A 21202-nucleotide genomic window follows, 5' to 3' on the forward strand; every position below is an offset into this window, starting at 1 on the left:
ACCAGCATGGATTAACTAATAAAATGAAGCTGAGTCCCTCCAGTCAGCGTAAAGGGGATATAAAGGCTTGGGAACACAGTTAGTTTTTACCATTTAGAAACAAAATTGGAAACTCTCAAGCTAAAGCAGGGTTTTCTGTTCCCTTTGGCTTGGTTTCACAGCAGTCTAGACAGAAGAGTCCAGTGCTGAGCTCTTCAGACATAAGCTGAAGAGTAGCAGCACATCAGGTCACACCTTTAGTACTCTCAATATCCAGTCAGGCAAAGAAAATACAATGAAACAGAATGAAAAATAATTAATATAATTCCCACCTATGAAACTTATTATATAAGTCATCAAACAATCCTTTCAGATCCAATTATACCCTTCTGTAGAGATTAAATGTGTGTTACCTACTTCCAGGAGGAGTTATTATGCTGTAGTTGGGAAGGAGAAGGGCAACTAAGAAACATTCACACACTCTCTAAGTGTTCCCCATATTTTGTAGGTCTGAGATGCAGAACAAAGTAGCAACAAAATGGAAACTGCTGCCAAACAAGTCTCTAAAATTCCAGTTCTCCTAAATCCTTCTTCAAGGGTTATTGCTCTTCTCAGTAACATCAGGTCTTGGAGTCCATGATTTTATTTTAGCTTGTTTTATCTTTTTTTTTTTTTTTTTTTTTTTGAACTGGATAGTTCACTGAGAAGCAAGCCATAGTTTCCCTGGCTTAAAAGAAATGTGCCTTTGTAAATGATGTGCTAATGATCTTTCTCAGCTTCATGCTTAACTCATTGAGATCTATAAATCACTCTCAGATACTGTCTCATGAAAGATAATAACTCAAAATAGAAATCTCATTTAATTCCACTGCAATTAAACCAATTAATATATCATGTATCTTTTCAGACACCACAAGAAGTTTTTCCACCTTCCACAATATTTTGTACTGTTCTCTGTCTTCTACCTGATCCTGCAGCAGAGCATCTTTAATCCATGTTCTTTTTCAGGGAAATGGCAGAAACAATTTCTTTCTATGAAGTCTCATGCCTTCCTGCACATTTTTTTTCCCAAAGCTGTGTCTTTCTGCTGTTCAAAATCACTACAATTGGCAGAGCAACAAACTTTAACCTTGCTCTCTGCCCCCCACAACTCTATGAAACACATTTTAGTTTCCTTTTACAGCTAAGTGTAAATGTCTTTCCATTGAGTGCATTGATAGTTGAGTGGCACTGAACATACAGTATATACAGAAATAGTAAAAAATTGACCAACAGTAATCAGGAGAATGCATAAGACAAAACACAAAATTGCAAAACCCATACATTTTCTGATTTATTATCTTCACTCACTAAAGCTTTATTATGCAGCAAATATGATCCATATTATAAGTCATGGAGGCAAACTGATAATTAAGTTCAAATTTGTCAGGATGCAAATTTGCTGAAGTACATAGATTACTCTGATTACAGAAATAATAATAAATGCATCATAGTGATACTCTTCCAAGAATACAGATGGTACTGTCATCCTGAGTGCATCTATACTGCTTTTAAGCTACTGTGACATGGCCAAACACTAAATTACAAGATTATTCTGTGAGAGGAAAGACATTTACTACTTGTGCAAGAGCAGCCATTATTGTATTGTGCTAATCATCCTCATCGCTGAAGCATAAGACATATAGATAGATAGATAGATAGATAGATAGATAGATAGATAGATAGATAGATAGATGTATTTGTACATCCACAATATACCAGAAAGCACTCAAAGAACCAAAGGCTAAATTTAGGAATGTCTGGAACACATTATTATACAGCACATTGACTACTCTTTTTTTTCTGAATATGAACTAATTTCTAGAACAGCATTTTGCTTGAAGCCTCTCAAAAATCCTTTTTAATGGTCAGTGAAAAAATGATGGAATGTTTAGTGCTCAGATTTTAAGATCACAAGTGTCTCAGTTAGTTAAAAGATTGCCTATACAGTTTCCAGTGTACTCTTGTTCTGCCATTAGACTATCCAAATTTTAAAATCAGGAAGAAAGACTAACATGATTAAGAGACTGATGGTCTCTTGAAATTTAAGGTTAAGATGATGACAAGCAGAATAAGAGATCCTTGGAAATTGCAAAGCATTCTATATTGTGGAATATGTATGCTTTTGCTTGAAGTAACATTATAATGAAGAAAATAAGTTATATCCTTTTAACCTTCTGATTATTTTTTAGGTAACATTCACAGAGATAACTGTTCAAAAACTAATTTGACCATGACTCCTGAAGGGCTTAGGTATCCAGTTCCATAGGAAAACTCAGAACATCAAAAGTGAAGAAACACATGTCTAAATTTTCAGTCTTGGATATCATGCTCTGATCAAAACCTCTTTGCTGTAAGATCATGACATTTAAAACTACTCTCCTGGGCTCCTCTGAATGAACTTCTAGCTCAGTAGTCTCCTTCCCAACAACAAAAAGGTTTGGAATTTTCAACAAAAAGCACCCCTGTGCATAACCAGATAACATTGTGGTGGTATTAATTTCAAATATTCACTGGCTCATGATTTTCCCAGCACAAGGTGCTGGTTTTGTATGAAATTATGCTATCTTTTGAAAAAACAAACAAACAAACAAACAAACAAACAAAAAAACACCCTAGATATCTACCAACAGTAGCAGCTATCCCCAGAAGTAAATTTTACAAACAGAAGGTACACAGAGACAAAACCTATGTTACTGGACAATTCATTTCTCCCAAAGGCTGGTCCCATCTTCTGATCCTACTCTGACTTTATAATGAGATAGGTTTGGGGCATGTATAATGCCCAACTCTCATTTTTTGTCTGCAGCTGAAAGGGAAATTAGGCATGTGTTTCAAGTGGGAACTGTGCATGTTCTAGCATAGACAGTTTGGGTTATTTCATTACCATCAGATGTCTATACTACACTAAGTGGTCTGACCTATGTCCAAAATCAAAATTCTATATTATATATACATGCACATTCAAGTAAATTTTTTAAAAAATGTTATTAGTTACAACTGCAATTCTAACATCCATGGATCTGTCACAAGTCAGCTAGTTTTAAACTCACCAATACTCGTCTTTTCGACACATTAAGTACATGGCAGCGACAAGAGGTTCTGATATTAAAAATAAATTAATTTCCAGAGGTAAAAACAAAAACATATCTACTTTACTTGAATTCTTCATGATACACCCCTCAGCATGGTCTCTGCATTTGCAGTTTGGTAGGAATCCAGCAGTTCTTGACTCTCAGCATAGAAGTGAGTGATTCTACTGTGTGCCCACTTGTCTTTTATACAAATCACTTTTCTGGGGGCAAAAAGGAAGGGAGCAGAAGAGGAATGAAATTATTCAGCCATTGTAACCCTCACAAGAATTAAGAGACTTAATTGTTTCAAATCAAATTCTAACTCAAGTTTCCCTCAGAAGTTCACTTTAAGGAAATTTTAATAGCAACCCCGCAAGCTGATTTCTGTAGAACTTAGTCCTAAGTAAATAACCACAAGTTCTTAACTTTGAATTGAGTTAAAAATTCCAATGTCCATGTGCTAGTTTCAATTTCATTATGTTGAAATGATAATAGACTTCATTTCTATGTTGAAGTAGAATGTTAAAAGTCTTACATATACCATGCAAGTGTGTACAATGTACACACTTCGTGTGTAAAAGTAGGCAGGATAACAGGAGGATCACATGGCTACAAATGGGTATCTCACAAGACATTATGCATTAGACATAGGTAGGAAAATACACTGGGGGATGCCAAGTTTTTAAACATAGGCTGAACATCTATCCTTACTTTTTTTCTCTTTTTATGCCTCAGAAAACTGAGTTAATTGTATATCTGTACTTGCTTGCCTGTATTTAAACTTGCAAATTTAACCAGCTGTTTTAATTTCAGTGGCGTTTCACAATGTTGTTTCTATTTAGTCAAGCTGATGCTCAGCATTTCTGAAAATAAAATCAATATTTTGATGCCTCAATGTAGACTAGAGCAGCTTTTGAGTGGCAAATTTCATTTCATACTCCCACATCTCTATGTGGATTTCCTACAGAGAATGCTTTGGAAGCATTGCAGCATTAATGCCCAAGTTTCACTGAGTCAATGTATGACTTCATCCACAACTAATTCCTGCATGTGTTGGCAGCTCACTCTCGTGGGCTACAGAGCAGATCTCTAAAAACTTCATGTTCTAGGCTAAGAGGTAGTAACATGGCACTTCATCCTCTTTTAATTTTGCATTTTCATGAAGATGACATTATTTCTCATTCGTGACACACCCCTTGTGTGGTATTTAGAGTCTTTATAGCAGTATTTTTGTATCCTTGTGCTTTAGTCACTCACATCAAAAGCAGCAGATACAGAACAATAACACATAAGAGAGCCATTTACCTATGATCATTAGGAATTTGGAAAAGGGCACCAAGAGTGAATGCAAAGGCTGTGTCAGGCCTCGGAAAGAAAGCAGGTAGTGTTTACCTTCACCTTCATGTGGCAAGCAAACATAGTTCATAAAACTTCAACTTGGCTTTTTGAAACATCATATTTTTTTAATTACAGCAGTGAGGTGGAAGAGTTAAGTAGGACCTCATTTATTTTTTCTACAAGTCCTTCAGACTGAGAGGAAAAGCCTTCCTAAGCCTGAAGCACAACACTGCTTGCAGCAAGGCTGTACCTGAATTAGCAAACCAGCCCTAACTCTCATTAATGGGACTTGGCATGGAGAGAATAGAAGGCTGCTCCTAGTGTGTCTTAGAGAAAAAGATAATGAAATAAAAAAAAGGACACAAAAGTAAAACATTTAAATTTATCAAGACAACTCAGGATTTATTTTTTTTTTCTTATTTGACAATAGTAATGTCAACAATTTTCACTTGTATTATAAAACATGATGTAAAATACACAATGCTGTATTGGGTTTGCATGGTTAGGCTTTTCTAGCTGGAAGGGTGCTATAGGGGTGGCTTCTGTGAATTGCTGCCAGAAGCCTTCCCCGTGTCTGATGGAACCTTTTCCAAGCCCTGGAAAGGGTCAGGTCCATCAAGAACAGTGGTAGTGCCTCTATCATAACAGTGCTACACTCAAGAGAAAGCTCACTTGAAAATATATTAATAGTTAGGTATTACTGTCCTTGAATGATGGTGCACTGCATCCTTAGATTTTAATTTACTCATCTTTTTTTAACCTTGTGCTTCACTAGGCATCTCTCATAATTACCAATAGCAATGTCCAGATCCCCTAACCAGAACTTAAACATGATTCAAGCAGATTCAGATGTTCATGAATAGTTTTATGTCTTATAACCCCAGGTTAAAACAAAAATCTGCCTCTCACATTTCTCCAGGCCCAATTTTACCAAATACAAAATGGTCCAATCAGGGGCTATGGTATTGTAATTGCAAGATTTTTTCAATGCTTAGAGGTTTCAGCATTTTTGTTAGTAAGTGGAGGCTTCTGGTGCACCAAATTAAAGGAAAAGAGCAGGGGAAAATTTCCTTATTTAAGTTACAGCTATTACAAGGAAAGCTATCAACTCCTAGAGGTGTTTGTTATTTTGGAATCACATTTGTGTTTCTAAAATGAGTTTTACAGTATTTATTGCAAAATATTTGTAGTATAGATATTTCAATTCTAATTCAGTATTTAAATACTTAAATAAGCAAGAGAATTAAAAGCCAGCTTTCTGCCAGCTGCTGAAACTGTTTATTTCTTCTCTAAAATAGTATTATCAGTTTTTTCAAAATCCTGTCATAAAAGAGAATGCTTCAGTGAGTCAAATAATTTTCAATATTTAGAGAGACGAGCACTATAACTCAAATAAACCTTCACTACTCATTTACAAACATACATTATACCATTTTCCTCAATATTTGCTTCCATTCTGCCTTTGTGCATTCTAATACTGTTTGGGTTTCCTTCCTGAAACTGCTTTCAGCAAAGGATTTTTTTCTTAAGTTTCTACAACAACAGCAAGCTAACTGAGCTGAGTCAGTGTGCAAACCCAGAAGTTGCTCTCTAGTTTTCCTACCTTATGTATATTACTTTACATTCACACCCTCTTTTCCTTTGTGTTATTAAATTACAGTTGTCATCCCTGGACATCAAGGTTCACCTTGGTACCTTCACTGGCCAGCCCTTCACGTCTTGTGCTCTGTGTTCTTCTTGAACACTCACACACCTTGGTTTTTTTTCTGTTGTTTACATCTGAAGTCAATTACTACTGCAGAAGGGTATGCATATAAATATAGATGTGTATATGTGTTTGTATATATATATATATATATGTATATGTGTGTATATATATATATGTATATATATGTATATGTATTTGTAGGAAATATCTTCTGGTAGGCTTGCTTCTGAGGATTTCTCAAAATTTTCATTATCATTTAAAGTTCTAGGTCTTCAGATATTTCATAACGGAGTTCAGTCAGAGTAACTCTAGGCCTACCATCAGCCTTCTCTTTGGTTTTTGCCTTTTTTCTGGCAATGTCTGATAACTGTTTACCTTTACAAGGAAAATACCATGTTATCCATCAATTCTAATGTATCTACCTGTTTTAATATCTGTATTTATAGATAGGCTTTATTTCTATTCATTTGTTACTTTGAAAATATGTTTTTCTTGTATTTCTCACAGCTCTTACTGTTGTTTATTTTATTTTCCTATCTGTTGGCTACAGTGAGTTAGATTTTTGAAAGATCTCTTCTCAGTTCAATTGCTTGAAATTTGCTATTTAGCTATGTAAGTTTTTCTTATTCTCATTTTGTTTGGCAGCACAACACCTCCGGAGACACTATTACTGTTTCCTTAAGTAGAAGAAAGGAGTTTACTTTTCCTTAGGGCTTTCCTATGAGCTCTCTCATTTCCTTAAACCTATCTTTCTCAAGTTTATCATCACTCCGATGTTTTTGTGCACACAGCTTTCACACTGTATGGATTGCAATAACATTGTGATTATCGTTTTGCAGCGCTGCCAGCACTGCAGTTTAAATGAGCATCTATGTTCCACTTTTATGAGTGCAAGAGGCATTCACACCACTTAGCTCTAGACACTCAACTTAGCTCAGCTCAGACACGATTTCCCCAGCTCCCCTGTGTTGTCAATAAAGACAAAAAGCACACCTGCAGGAGGTGATTCAGGAAAAATAACAATTGTCAGAAGCTGAAGTGTACATCCCATGTGAAGTAAAATATTCTGGCTTCCATTTAACTCACCTGGCTGGCTGCTTTGGGCTTTGCATGGAGTACGTAGCCCTCGGGAGTGATGATCTCCTTCTTCTGAGTGTGTTCACATTCCGTGGAGCTAGTAGGGAAACAGGCATTCCTCACGCAGCTAGGAGGGAAGAAAAATGTTATCTGTTCTAATTAGATGACATTAAATAATAATGTTCTAATTTTAATTAGGCTGTCTCAAAAAAAAAAAAAAACAATTTGTCTGAGTAACATCTTTATATTTTCATGTAGTTTTCATAATGATGAGACAAAACCTTGTGTTGTCTGGGAGTCAAATTACTCTAGTGCTTCTGAAAAGGATCAAACTTTCATTGAATGGGGTATTTTTTCTCCACAATCATCAGAAAAACTATAATGCATGCCAAGAGATTTGAAACTAATGTGTCAAATAAGTTTTTTCAATATTAAGGAATATATATACACATTTTAAGTCATCTTGTCTGTTTATTTGAGAGACTCTCCAAAGTTTAAGTATTAAGGGGAATTAGCGTTTGTGTCAACTGCAGTTTTTTGAGCTATATGTCCTACAATAAAACAGTTCTGCAGCTAATGTTCCTATCACTGAGGAACCATAGCTATCCATTACTATCCAAAGACAGATGTGCAAGTTTTGGCTCATAAAAACTGGATGAAGGAAGCTAATGGGACACTAATCTCCTGTTATCTCTTGGGACAAAGAGAAAGTGAATAAGATTTTTAAAGGCTACAAAATTTGTTTCCTCCGCAAACGCCTTGCAAAATGTTATAAATAAATCATCAGTTTCTTCATGGTTTGACTTTTGGGAGCATCACAATGACAGAATGAAAAGAGCCTTATCTTGGAACCCTGGGACTGCAAAAGCATCTATCTGTCCGTGACCAAACTCCCATCTGCAGATACAAGCTTCTGGGAACAGGTATTTCATCAGCTACTCATCGATGACAATTATGTGATATTTACAATTTCAAAACAATGCAGATAGAGCTCTCTCACTATAAAACTTTAACGAGCAGCATGTTTTGTTGGAAGTGTCATAAAACTTTCATCAAAGTTCAAAATATTCCCAAGAAAACAGCTCTGTCTTTGACAAGAAGATCAGAAATTTTCAGTTTAGATCAAACACTGTGAAGAGGAAGAGAAATGTCGTCTGTTATAATTATTAGGATACGATAATTATACTTTTACAAGCTCAGAAAATTTTTAAAAAGGAACTCAGTAAACATTGTAAAATCTAGTATTAAGATTAGCTTTTATAGTTTTCCTTATAAGAAAGATGAACAAAGTCACAGTAGCTAAAGCCAAACAACGTGGTAGGAAATAGAATGTTGATTTAATATGTTTTTACCATTATTCGGAGAGGCTACTCTGAGAAACTGACTACTAGGGAAAATGAAATAAAATAAAATACAAAAAAATAACACTTAATTCTGGAACAGTTCCTTTTTTCCCACTAGGTAAAACTCCTTTACTCCTTTCCCATAGCTGATATTGTAGGTAGTCTTACAGAAACGGGAGGTACTGATTTCACTGGACTTTACAGCAGTTCTTCATTGTTAAATTGCAGCTTCCCTATCCAGTGGTTCCATGAATAATCAAATAATCAATCTTATGACCTTTGGGCATAAGAATTAAAACAAATCAAGGCAGAAATAAGAAGTATTACAGTATTACAGACAAAAGTTAGGGTGTAGTTAAAGAAAGAGTGAAAAACACCCCAAACAATAGAATAGAGAGTGGGTGAAAGAAAGACACATTCTACAGAATCACATACATATTCTGGGAACAAAAATGGAAATTAGCTCTTTTCAGTACACCCCACAGGCTAATAATGATTCCACGAACCATCTTTGCAGACAAATCACAACAGGGCTTGTCCTTGGTTTCTGCTCTGCTTTTCTGTGGCTAGTTCCAGCACAGGCCATAAGGAGATTGTTTGCTGCACTCTGTCATCCATCCTTGGCCTTTTTTCCCATATTTTTTGTTGCCCCCATAGCACAGATAAGGGTGCTCTGCCTGTTCATGGAGCCTATGGCTATCCTCTCCCAAAATCCTGTTGAAGTCCTAGCCTGTTCTGCAGCAAGTCTTGATTCCTGAATTTTTACACAGTTGCCATTAGCCTGCCAAAGGATTAAAATGGAAATAATGGTGAGAGCCTCCCCCATTTCTCTAAAACACACTTCCTGTGTGTTTCTTTCCTTGGAGAGAGCAGCCTGTACACCATGGTTATGTCAGCCTCTCTAACAGCAGGTAGAAAGGTTCAAATGTGGGAATCTGAGGTACTGATGATTCCAAAATTGCAGAAAGTCTCTGTCAGCCCCGCTGCCAAAGCAGAAGCCATAATTGGTCTGTGCTGGTTTCCAGGTTGTTTATTCTGTTGATCTCTCACATGTTCTGCTGCCCTGCCCAGCTCTGTCCTGCAGGGCAGCGTGTGGGGCTCTGCCCTCAGTGGGATGTGACAAACATTAAATACCAGAAACTCCCTGGGCTGCATTTACAATAACGTGCCAATATCTGTCACCTACGTTGGACAGTGTGTCCCCAGCCTGAACCAACAGAAAAATGCCAACACCACAGTGAGACATGGAGGGCATGAAGAAGGGGAAAAAGGACAAGGCACACCCAATTTCTTCCTTCTTGCCCCTTTGGACCCTAATCTAGAATCCTAAAATTTTACTTTTGCACCCGTGCCACACTTAATTATTACTGATATCAAACACTCAGAGCTGGTAATTCATCCTGTAAGATTGAAAACTTTTCCATGGACAGAGATCACAGACAGTGTCTCTGGGGGCTCTGTCCAGGGGGTTCCTGACCCCTGCCAGGGTCCCAGACCTGCCAGGGCAGCCAGAGGGAAGCTCTGGATTCTCAATTCAAACTTGGTAATACAGGCCTAGATCCCCAGGCTTTTACTTTAACATATCCCTCAATCTAAGCCAAGCAATGGTGACAGCACCTCCCTTCCATGTTAAAAGAAAATACAGACCTACCCCCAGGTTTCAAATGCACAGCAGCATCTCCAGGTTTCCCACCAGTCACCTAATTTAGGTCCTAAAGTCCAGGTATGAATCGTACATTTTGTTTAAGTCCTTAGCTTTTGTTTACAAGAGACACAAAGGCAATATTCCTCTTTTAGTGGCAGGGTAGTATGCAGTACTGTTCAGAGCTGCAAATGTGACCACCCTGACAGCCCACAGATGCCATTAAATTTCTGAGTTTAGGTACTCATACATCAAAACCAGGCTGCTTCTTAGCATGCCTGAAAGTCAAGGAATTATGCTGTCAGAAGTGAAACTACCAACTAGGTTAGGTAATTCCAAGAAGTACCTTTGGCAATTAGTCAAACTCCTGGTCCTTGGTAATGTGTAAGTAAAAACTGAGATCTGCCTTCCTAAATGAGGAAAGGAAGTGTAATTAGGAGAGGCTTAAATTCTTGCTATGCCTCTGTATGCATTGTGTATTGACCAGTAGACATAGTTTCAAATTCACTAGAATTTACTGCTAGAAATTAAGATTTATTACTCATCTCATTCATGTCCAGGATATCACAGTCTGTGCTGGCTCTGGTCTCAGGACCATATTCTATTAAAAGCAATTGTTAATCTGGAACTGAAGCAACATCTAGATTTTGGTTTTAGGTACTACCCCTACCCTCCAGTTTGCCTTTACTAGGTATAGCTATCCATGCTACACATTCTTGAGAGCCACAAGTCACATATTCAAAATTACTTTCCGTCCCAAATGCCTCAAATGGCTATGTAATGAAATAATAAAATGCTGCTCGAGCTGCAGAGTAATCAAAGAAGGTCTTACTTTCCCACTGTGACTCAGGAGGGCAGAGGAATAGGTGTCACTGCACTGAAGTCCCCAAATTCACCTCGTGTTCCCATCCCCAGCATGGGAACTGCAGAATGGATGCTGGAGGAGGAGGATTGTTCATCTTCAAACTGTTTCATTTCATCATTGCTCCAGTGTGGATGATTGGAACATTTTTCTATCTGGTAAATAGATAAAGATATTCCACAAACACACCTTTAGTTGGCCTGCCTCTTCAGTCTTGCAATCGTCTCTCTTCTCTTCCTCTGTCAGGACTGAATTTTTAACAGCTCATTCCTTTTCACTTGTGTTTGTATGTCACAGACCTGCATTTATTCACTGTGTATTTATGTAAATATTATGTTCAAAATACCTGGGTTAACAGAAAAAGGCAAGCAATGTAAATATTTACCTCATTATATGTATTCAGCACACAAATTAAAGTAACCAAAGTTTTCTGAATGGTGCTGGGGACTTGAATAAAACAAACAGGGGCAAGATAGCAGCAGTGTAAGGTTTTCAATAAAAATAGTAGGGATCATTGAGTTAAAGACTTGCAGAAAACTGCTCATTAAACTAAGAGAGAGAGATAAAAATGGATTCATTTAATATGCACTAGGGTATATAAAAATGCTTATTACAAAGAAGTTAAGTTATGCTAGTTAAAAGTTTTCTCCCTTTCCAGAGATCGACATGCTTTCACACAACAAAGACATTGCCACAGATGCTGAAAATATACTTGGCTAAATAATAAAAATAATGTATTCATGAGTAAATTATTCAGAGATTGACAGGAAAAATGTTGAATAAATTATTCACTGAACATTATTTAATAATCTAGAGAGCCGGTCAAATAATAGAAATATGTATTACAGATAATTTATTCAGAGAGTAATGTCAAAATCCTTTGGCTAGGATTTTCCTAGTCCATTAGTAATAAATAATTTGACAAGTTATTGATTATAGCTCATTTCTGTTTAAAACAAAATTCAGCAGGAATGCATCTAAGCAGAAATATTCATAATTGACAATAAAGTGTCACCATCCTGATGATGAAAATCTTTTATCGTTCATGCAAACACAGCCTGTGCTCAAGAATTGCTTCAAACAGTGCTCACATACCACATAGGCTCATACTTTTGGGGGGATTTTAAGATATGTAAGTCTGTTTCAAGGTATGTAAGATAACAATAAGTGTTATCAGACAGCACAGTGGGGTCAGGCCTGCCAGCCAGCAGTGTGGGGCTGGACAGGTTATCTATCCTTTCCTTTTAAAAGATTGTGATTCCTTTTCCTCAATGTCAGTAAATCACTTAACTTCGGCATCAGAGAGCAAAAGCAAGTAGCATCTTTCTCTGTGTGTTTTAGCTTAGCTTTCAAGGTATTGGTGCTCAAACAGCTGAAGTGAGAACAAGAAATAGACTTCTTTATACACCCTCACAAAGGCGTTTCCTAACAGCTTTTCCCAGGAGCAAGTCAGTGAAGAAGGAGAAAGGCCATGGTTTGTGTGGGGCGTTGTCGCTATAAGACACGTGAAAGCACGACGCGAGCCACCTGCTATTTGCAAGGTAAAGAAGGAAGTTTATTCTCTGACTCCAACTTTTATACTTTCCCAAAGGTGACAGTGGATTGGAGAGTGAAGGTGCCACCTCTCCAAAGACATTGGACCAACCACTAGTACATCAAATTTCTCCACCCCCATAAAAGAATGTAAACAATATGTTGTTGACAGAAATTGTGTGGGAATGTTCTCCAACAGAATGTAAACTCAGAAGGCTTTAGAAAATCTTAAGAATCAGGGCGACAGGGAGTGCTCACAACGTCACTGCCACCCCAAGGTACACCCAAAGGGCACTTAGGAATCAGTTTATTTCTGAGTGCTTTTCTTGTGGGAATGCACAAGAAACCATTTTCTTGTGAATCAGCACTATATCCTGCACAGTGCTGTCGTATGAAGCCACAGCTGAACTTTGAAGAATAGTCAATTGAAAAAGTGCTGTGTTTTCTTCATCAAAAGCTCTCCTCATCCTAAAGGAAGCCAGCTGAACATCTGCAGGAAGGGGCAGTCTGCCTCCTCCACACAAAATGTACATAAGTTTTTATTTTCCTCAATTCACCTGGCCAGGAAAGCTCAGACAGTGAGTACTTCTCTGCTAAACATCCTATGCATTTTCCTCTTGACTCACTGGACATTAGATACATTTATAAAGACTGCAAGTTCTTGGTATTGAAGAACTGGCAGAATGGATTGAGAAACTTTGTGTATAAAAAAGTAAAATGCAATGCTAAGTTAATTATCTGAATCCTTGTCACTACAAAAGGACACCTGGCAGAAGGATCCTCTTCACTTGTTATTACTTTGGAAAGTGAATGTCTAGCAATTGTAATTAGAGGTGAAATGGAAAGCATGATTTTTGTGAAAAATTTGCACCCAGAATTAAATCTCATGCAGATGTTACATGCAAGTGCTGCTGGCAATATGTTTTAATGCTGTTAGGGCCAGTTTCCTTCAACTTCCACCTGCCTTCTCAGGGACAGCCCTGTATTCCCAACTATTATTGTACTCATTCTATTTAATATCCTTCTTCATATCATTAATCATTTCAATCTCCTCTACAGATTCTTTTTCCAGTCATGGTTACTTTTTTTTTTTTTTCCCTTTTCATATTTTGAGGGTGGGAGAGATAAAGAAGATGCATTCCACAGTGCCGCTTTATGCTTCATTAGCAATAACATGCTAAAATCTATCAGCCTTCAATTAGTCAGCTCACCATGTGTTTAGCCAGCCTGACACCTGAAGATGTCTCTGCCTCCTCCCTTGATATTGTTATATCTTCTCTTTTTCATCAGTTAATATACTTACCAGAATACAGTTTTAATATACTTAATATACTTACCATATACAGTTTTCATCCATTTTGTATGTGGAGATTGTGGAAGTGTCTGCAACACTGGCAATTATAGAAATAGATGTAATTAAAACAATTTTGATACTTGTTGTTTTGTAACACATAACTCACCCTTCTCCCATCAGAATGGAATTTGCAACATGTGCAATGAAAACTTGCATAATATTTACTTTGCAGCATCTGCTTGAAGAATGAAAAAGCCAAGCTGACCCTGAAAACATGGTGAATGCAAATGGGAAAGAATCAAACTACTCATCCACTCCACTGGTTTTAGATGGAAAACAAATTTTCCCCATGTTCTTAATGATCTTGAACTGAAAAGGGTGATGTACTGTTATATTGTGCATTCATTTATGTGGATTATCCAACTCTTTCTTTATCTCTGTTCTCAGCTGTGTGCAAACATCCAAACATTAAAGCTTCATACCATCTCAAGTGTCTTAACCTCATTCAGGTTTTAAACATTTCAGTTTCAAGTCCACATAGAACATTAAATCATTGATAGTGACACATGACACATGAAATTGCCTCATTATACATTTCCAAATGTGCAAAGAAATATTTTTAACATGAACCAAACTACTGTCATGCTAGTGAGCTGAGAGGCTCTAAGGAAGGATTGATTGTTCCACATTTCAGCTACTTGTAGTTTTCTTGTTTCTTCTCTCAAATTTTCTGAACTTTAGAAGAAAAAATAGTAAAGGTCACCAACTAAATAAACAACAAAGTAAATCCTTTCTTATCCTTGAGTAGATTAATTATATGTCTCACAATGTATTTATTATACATGTAACTTGAGAATGGCAATGACTGTGTGGATAATTATTGATAGTTTTGGGTTTTTTATAGATAAGTCCTAAGGCTGTTCCTGGAAGAATATAATTAATGATATTAATTCTCTCCATTTTCTCTAATTTCCCTTTCAACAAAAGCTAATGCTGTATCTAATTTTTTACCTATAATAAAGCTATTGCCATAACAACCTTTTCCTCCAGGTTAACTAATAATTTACCATATAGTTACCAAATTAGAAACTTTGCTAAGGTCAGAGTAGGTCAGAATAAGATCAGAATAAGTGACATCTATAGCCCCTTACTTAGCAAACCAGCCACCATTAAAGAAAGGTGTACTTTTATAAACTGCTGGAGAATTTTTCTCACTTTACTATAAAGAGCTGTAAAGTTTTACATACTTTTGAGGTTAAGTTTAAAAGTCTTCTTCTGACTGGACTATGCTTTCTCCTTCCTGTAAATAAAGAAATTAGTTATTTTTGTAAAAAAATCCTGTTACAGCATGTATAATTTTATGTTATAGTTGTCTGGATGTTTTAATATTATTTAGAATTGTGCTGAATGCTGTTGACCTACTGTTTTTAATTTAACCAGTTTCTATTAACTACTTTAGCAACTCACAGGGATTATTTTCTACTGGAAACATTTCAGCTTCAGCCAGTACATAAATTATCTTTGACTTCCTTCTCAGTCATACAAAGGCTTTAGTGTTTCTTTCCTCATTCTTATTACATACTAATTTGATAATTTTGGGTTTTGGCAGTTTTTAATTTATCTCTGGGGTCAGCTGTGTTCGCTGTGTCCCCTCCCAGCTTCTTGTGCACCCCTAAGAACTCGCTGTCGAGGCAGATCAAAAAGCAAAATATCTCGATGTTGTGCAAATACTGTACAGCAACAGCTAAAAAATCCTTATTGCCAGCACTGATTTGGTCATAGTAAAAGCCAAAAAGGGCCAAATAAACTAAAGGAATAATAAACTTTGACAAAATAAAGAATTTTTTGAGGAAGAGCTTATCACACCTCTTATAACTAGTGGGAACTCTGGATAAAAATAAGTCTGCTCTTTCCCTTTTTCCATAACATTTGAATCTTCATAATTACATTACTGGCAGTAATATATAGCTCTTTTGAAAATTTGGTTTTATTTATGCATATGCACACATACACAAAGAGATTATAAACCTAAATTTGGAAGGATGTTGAAAAGCTTTCCAAAGAATCTTCAGCATTTTTGAAATTTATTAAGAATTTGGGCATTGTTCCATCTGATCCAGAAGGATCTCTTGTAACTGTAGTGCACTGGGAATTCAGAGACAATAGTTTTTATTTTGTCTGCTAACAAGAGAGCTTTAAAAGGCTCAGGTAGAGGTTATTAATCTGAATAATTTTGTACAAATTCCCATTTACATACTCTTGCTAAACAAGGTACTTGTGGTAGCATGGCTGGGATCCACTGACACTGTGCATGAGGTGAGTGTCATCGTTATTTTTGGGGCACATCCTGTGGTAGACCCAGGGCTTTAGGAGAAAACACCACTGGGTCTCCAGTCCAAGGAATACACAGCCTGAGAAGCAAAAGGAGAAAAACAGCAATGGAAAAGGCATCATGTAAACCCAGATATTGCAGTGATTCAAAGCCAATTTCATTCTCAATTTCTCTTTCCTACTGAAACTCTGATGATGCAGCCTTTAAAAAATAAGACAATACAGGGATGCCATAATAAGGATGAAGCTTAAGTAACAGCTCCAAATGGATACTAAAAAAGCTATGTAGGCATTGACGTGAAAAAAAAATAAAGATGCTTTGATGTGTGTCATCTTTTCATTTTAGCAATTAAAATGGCTTTTGAAGCTCTCTGGCATTTAATTTAAGCCCATAGAGTATAAAATTATGCCATCCCTTGCAAATAGTCCCATATTTAGCACAAACAGGGTCATAAAGATCAACAAACTTATAAAAAATGGTAATTTGAGTTTTCAAATATATAAATTTAATTCTCTTCATTTAGGAGCTTTCCAAAATGCTGACATACAAGTGTCCTTTTTTGGTGTGATTTTTTTTTAGCTGCAAAATCAGGGGGTGCTTGGTGCTTGTTAACATTTTTTTCCATAAACACAAGCTGTGAGATGGAGTATCTCTTTTTTACCTGTGTATAAACATGAACAGGAATCCTGTATTCTGTCCTGAAAGACCTCTGTCTAACATGCTGTTTGAAGGATTCCCCAGCAGAAACATTTTCCTATAAAAAAAAAAAAATGTGGTATTCCAGTCTTCCTAATAATTATTCTGACATCTTTGCACTCAAATGACATCTGCTTATATGTCTTAAATATGTGACAGCTCAGGATGAATGACGTTAAATTTTTCATTCAAGCATGACAATTTAGAGGAACTTAACAAAAAGGATCTTGAATGATATAAAACCCCTTTAGACTGTGTTGTGAAATTACACCAGTAATTACACTGCGGATGTGTTATGAAGTAGCAAATGCAATTATTCCAGTTGTACATCGTAATCTTGAGAAACATTTACCAGTAAAACTTTCAAAATGCAGGTTTCATAAAAGGTGCTAGATGTAATAACAATTCAATTGCTGGATAAAATATGACCACAAGAGTGTTAGTGGGTTCTGTGGGATCTCACAGAATAACTGACATTATTTTAACATTTCCTTTCCATGGAAAAATACGTGTTGTAAAATGCATACAAACCAAAAATTAGTCTTTGTGTCTTTGCTACATATAGAGTGAGATTTGCAACAGGAGAAAAGAATATCATCAAAGCGTACTATTGCAAAATCTCACACCCACGTACACAAATTAAAATAAATTTTGCTTCCTAAGTACTTTACTATACAGCGTTGTGTTTTACCAGTCACAGCAACATTGTAGTAAATCAGATTTAGCTAACAGGTGTTCTCCAGGCTGTGGACAATCACGTAACAAAAATGTATTACAGTGCTCACTCTTGGGAGTAAAGACTTTTGCTATAATAGTGAAATGCATTATATGAAGTGGAATTTCTAATGGACTTCAACAGAACTGGTGGCTTCAATGCTTGGTGATCCATCACGGGTAGTGCCACAGAAAAAAGCCTCAGAAGAAGGAAGAAGGTAATTTATGTATTAGAAACATTTATGCTTTCTATTGCATATATTTGCAACAATAAATCAAATGGACAACATGTTTCCTATTTGTATTTTCAATAAGCATTTTTAGCTGTTAACACCGTGGATTTTTTTTTTTTTTCATTATGTAGTTTCATTATCCACTCATACTTCTGAAAAATGAGAAAATGGAGGAACACACAGAGCTGGCAGATTTAAATGGCTCTTAGAGAGGTACTTGAACATCCAAATATATCAAGAGCAAATTGTTTATACAACCTTTGCTTTCAGCACCTTCCCTAACAAATAGTATTAGTAAATGAATCATGCAAAACCACTTAAATGCAATTTTGGAAAGGAGGAGAAGAATTTTCTTACAAATTAATATTTTATTAGCAGCCACCTTTTTAGCCAAGTTATCATGTTAAGGAACATAGAGTTTGGATTCTGGTTTAAAACCAAGTGCTATGAATGAGTGAAGTGATATTTTCAGGAGATCAGTAATATTATTTTCATTCCTCAAATTTATTCTCTTTAACAAGAATTTTAAATACTTAACATTTCTTTAAACAATGTCTTAAACCACTTTTTAAAATACCCAAAATTCCTTTAACTAAAGTGATTCATTTTAGCAAGCATAATCACATTTTCCCTGATTTTCAATAATGTCATACCTTGTACCTGACTGCATTAAACCTTAAGATTGCATTGATCTTAAAAATTAGGTCTGGTGTCAAAAGGTGATTAAAACCATCTCTTCTCAGTAGATATTAGTGGAATATCTCCTTTGTTGAAGTGTTGCTATAGCTAAGGTCTAGTCCACGATGTCCCTTTCTAATCCTCTGCTTATTGCATGCACCTTATGTTATTTTTTTTCCACAATGAAATCTTATTGTGTCCTTTGTGTTGCATTCCCTGGCAGTTCTGCATTCCCTCTACTGCTTATCTTTTGGATTAGTCTGTGGGAACTGTGGGGGTTTCCAGGATTTCCATTTGTAGCTGTCTGTGTCATGTAAGTCACCTAAGGAGTTCTAATGTATGCAACTGATGATAACAAAGACATTTTTATGCCATACTTCTACTTTGTTTGCTCTAAGAGTAAAAATAAAGTAATAATAGCTATCCATAAATATGAAGTAATGTTGTCTTTTGCTTTATTGAAGGTGCTTCTGAAATTACCATTTATGTCCAATGGTAAATAAATTATTGGCAAGCACTAACCAAGACGCAAGATAGTTTTGGGTGGTACAGGAATAATACAGTATCTGATTTTTAGAAATGTAAATTAAAAGTCAGGTAGGTAAGATGAGTTATATAAGAAAATCAGTGGTGCTAGCCCTTCATCCATCCTCTCACACCACAATGCAAACAGCAAATCAGAAATTCAAGCTTTGAAGCATGACTTTGCCCCTCAATAGGGAATTTGTGAAAAGAAATATTTATATGTTTCCTTTCAGTCATTTGGCATTTGAACAGTACTGTCAGTTTAAGGAATACAACAACAACAACACAAAAAGTAAAAGGAGTAATGGCAAGTAGAAACAAGGCAGAACCCAAAATGACAATCTCCTCAGCCCAGAACAGTTTTTGGTATACTCTCACTCCTGGTAGGAAGAGTTTAACCAGACCTGTTTAAAAGCTCTTTCATTAGAAACCATAATTTAAATATATTTTCAATTACATGCAGAGAATTCTTGCCTCTTTCAGCAAAACCTGTTAATTTTTCTACATTTTTCTCGTATTTGTGGATTTCTAATAAGCTCCACTTAGCTTGAGGCTCTCCATTCATGACTCACTTGTAGCAGAGGAAATCCACCCATCAACCAAAATTAACATTTACAGCTCACTTTAATTTGGGAGTCTCTCAGGCATCCAGCAGCTCCAGTTACACCAAGGGCAGCTTCTCACTTCAGCTGATATTTTGGCAAGTGCAGTCTCTGAAACAGCATAATCATAATTTTTCAGGCAAGATTTGAATAAATTTTGCCTGTTAATAACCCAAAGGGTCATCTTGATTTATGAAATATTTATCGCCCATGTAAGGGTTTGCAGTACTCCCACTATTTCTTAATTAGTTAATGAGAGGCAAATTAAAACAAATTTTTTAAAAAATTGCTCAGTGTGCTTCAGGACTCCTGCTTTTGTGAAATTTCCTTGCTTTACTTTATTGCCTGGATAAGACTCACAGAACTTCATTTTATAAAGAAAACCCAATTTTAAAAAATTGTGTCTGCTGGGTAGGTGGCAACACAGATGTTGCCACTGCAGCACAGATTTAGCAGTTTGGCTTTCTAATCTATGCATGATATATCTTCTTAAGATAGCCCTTGTAACAGTAATAAACTGGATTTACATCACTGAACTGGGCTGATTAGCAACAATAGAAAGACTGTCCAGTCTTTTGGAAAGGGGTGAACCAATGGTCACTAGAACATTTTAAACAGAAAAGTTTTAGAAACAAGAAGAAAAGCACCTCAGCATTATGCAAAACAATGTTCCAGGACTTTATGCACTTTTTTGCTTTCTTATTACTTCTTTTTTTTTTTTTTTACCATTACTCTATTCATTCCCATTACTAGCAAATTTCAATTCCTTATCAGTATTTAATGCTTACCATAATAATAAAAAAGTAATTCTGAGAAGAGAATAAAGACAGAAAATGTCAAAGTTGCAGAAAACTGAAAACAATGTCAGAAAAGAAGCTGTTATAGAGTTTTAATTACATTTTCTCTCTGCTGCTTTTTCTATAGTGGCTTGATTCTTCTTGTAAGAGCTGCATATTTTTTTTCTAATGAAGTATTGCCTGTCTTAACATTATTAAGTATTGAATATGCTTTTCATGTCTACTTTCTATGTTTCATTCAGCCACATGCCAAAAATCTTATCAGTTTTAGCACAAATTGAGAAAGGTCACTGCAGTGGATGGGGACACTCCTTTGCAGCCCCCATGAGTTTCTGGAAAAGAAGAATGCTTTGTGAAGCTGAAAATCTTCCTGCCTCCCAGAAACCAACTGTTACTACAGAAGCAAACACCAGCAGAATTTATTTTTTTTTTAAGCAAACAGGCAAAGCTGTCTTTTAATAATTTAAAAAATGCCTGAGGAATATCTAATTTTCATTAATAATATTAGGCAGTGTAGGAGGGAAGTTTTCTGCATTTTTCCTGGCAGCCTGAAGATTGTCTGATTCAAGGGCTGTCTCTGAAGAAAGCATGGACTCTCTCTGTTGATAATTTATGGCTACAGCAATTGCACAACATTCTACAGAAAAATATATTAACTTTAATATTTTGATTATTATTCTCCAGACTGGGAGATTATAATATTTACCATGCATTACCATACAGAAATTATCATAAT

At 36.0% G+C, this 21202-nt stretch overlaps 1 long non-coding RNA gene across 1 annotated transcript in view; it reads right to left on the reverse strand.

Annotated features, from left to right (window-relative positions):
* LOC144246142 (uncharacterized) overlaps nt 1-20098 on the reverse strand; it is a 48990-nt gene extending 28892 nt beyond the window's left edge. The window contains exons 1-2 of the long non-coding RNA XR_013339827.2: nt 11252-20098; nt 7225-7342 (exon numbers count right to left, since the gene is read on the reverse strand). This is a non-coding gene — a long non-coding RNA (uncharacterized LOC144246142). The remainder of the gene's footprint in view (nt 1-7224; nt 7343-11251) is intronic.
* Between the last annotated feature and the right edge of the window lie 1104 nt (nt 20099-21202).

Source organism: Lonchura striata, chromosome 4 (genome assembly GCF_050655825.1).
Source record: "Lonchura striata isolate lonStrDom1 chromosome 4, ASM5065582v1, whole genome shotgun sequence".
Classification (NCBI taxonomy): domain Eukaryota; kingdom Metazoa; phylum Chordata; class Aves; order Passeriformes; family Estrildidae; genus Lonchura; species Lonchura striata.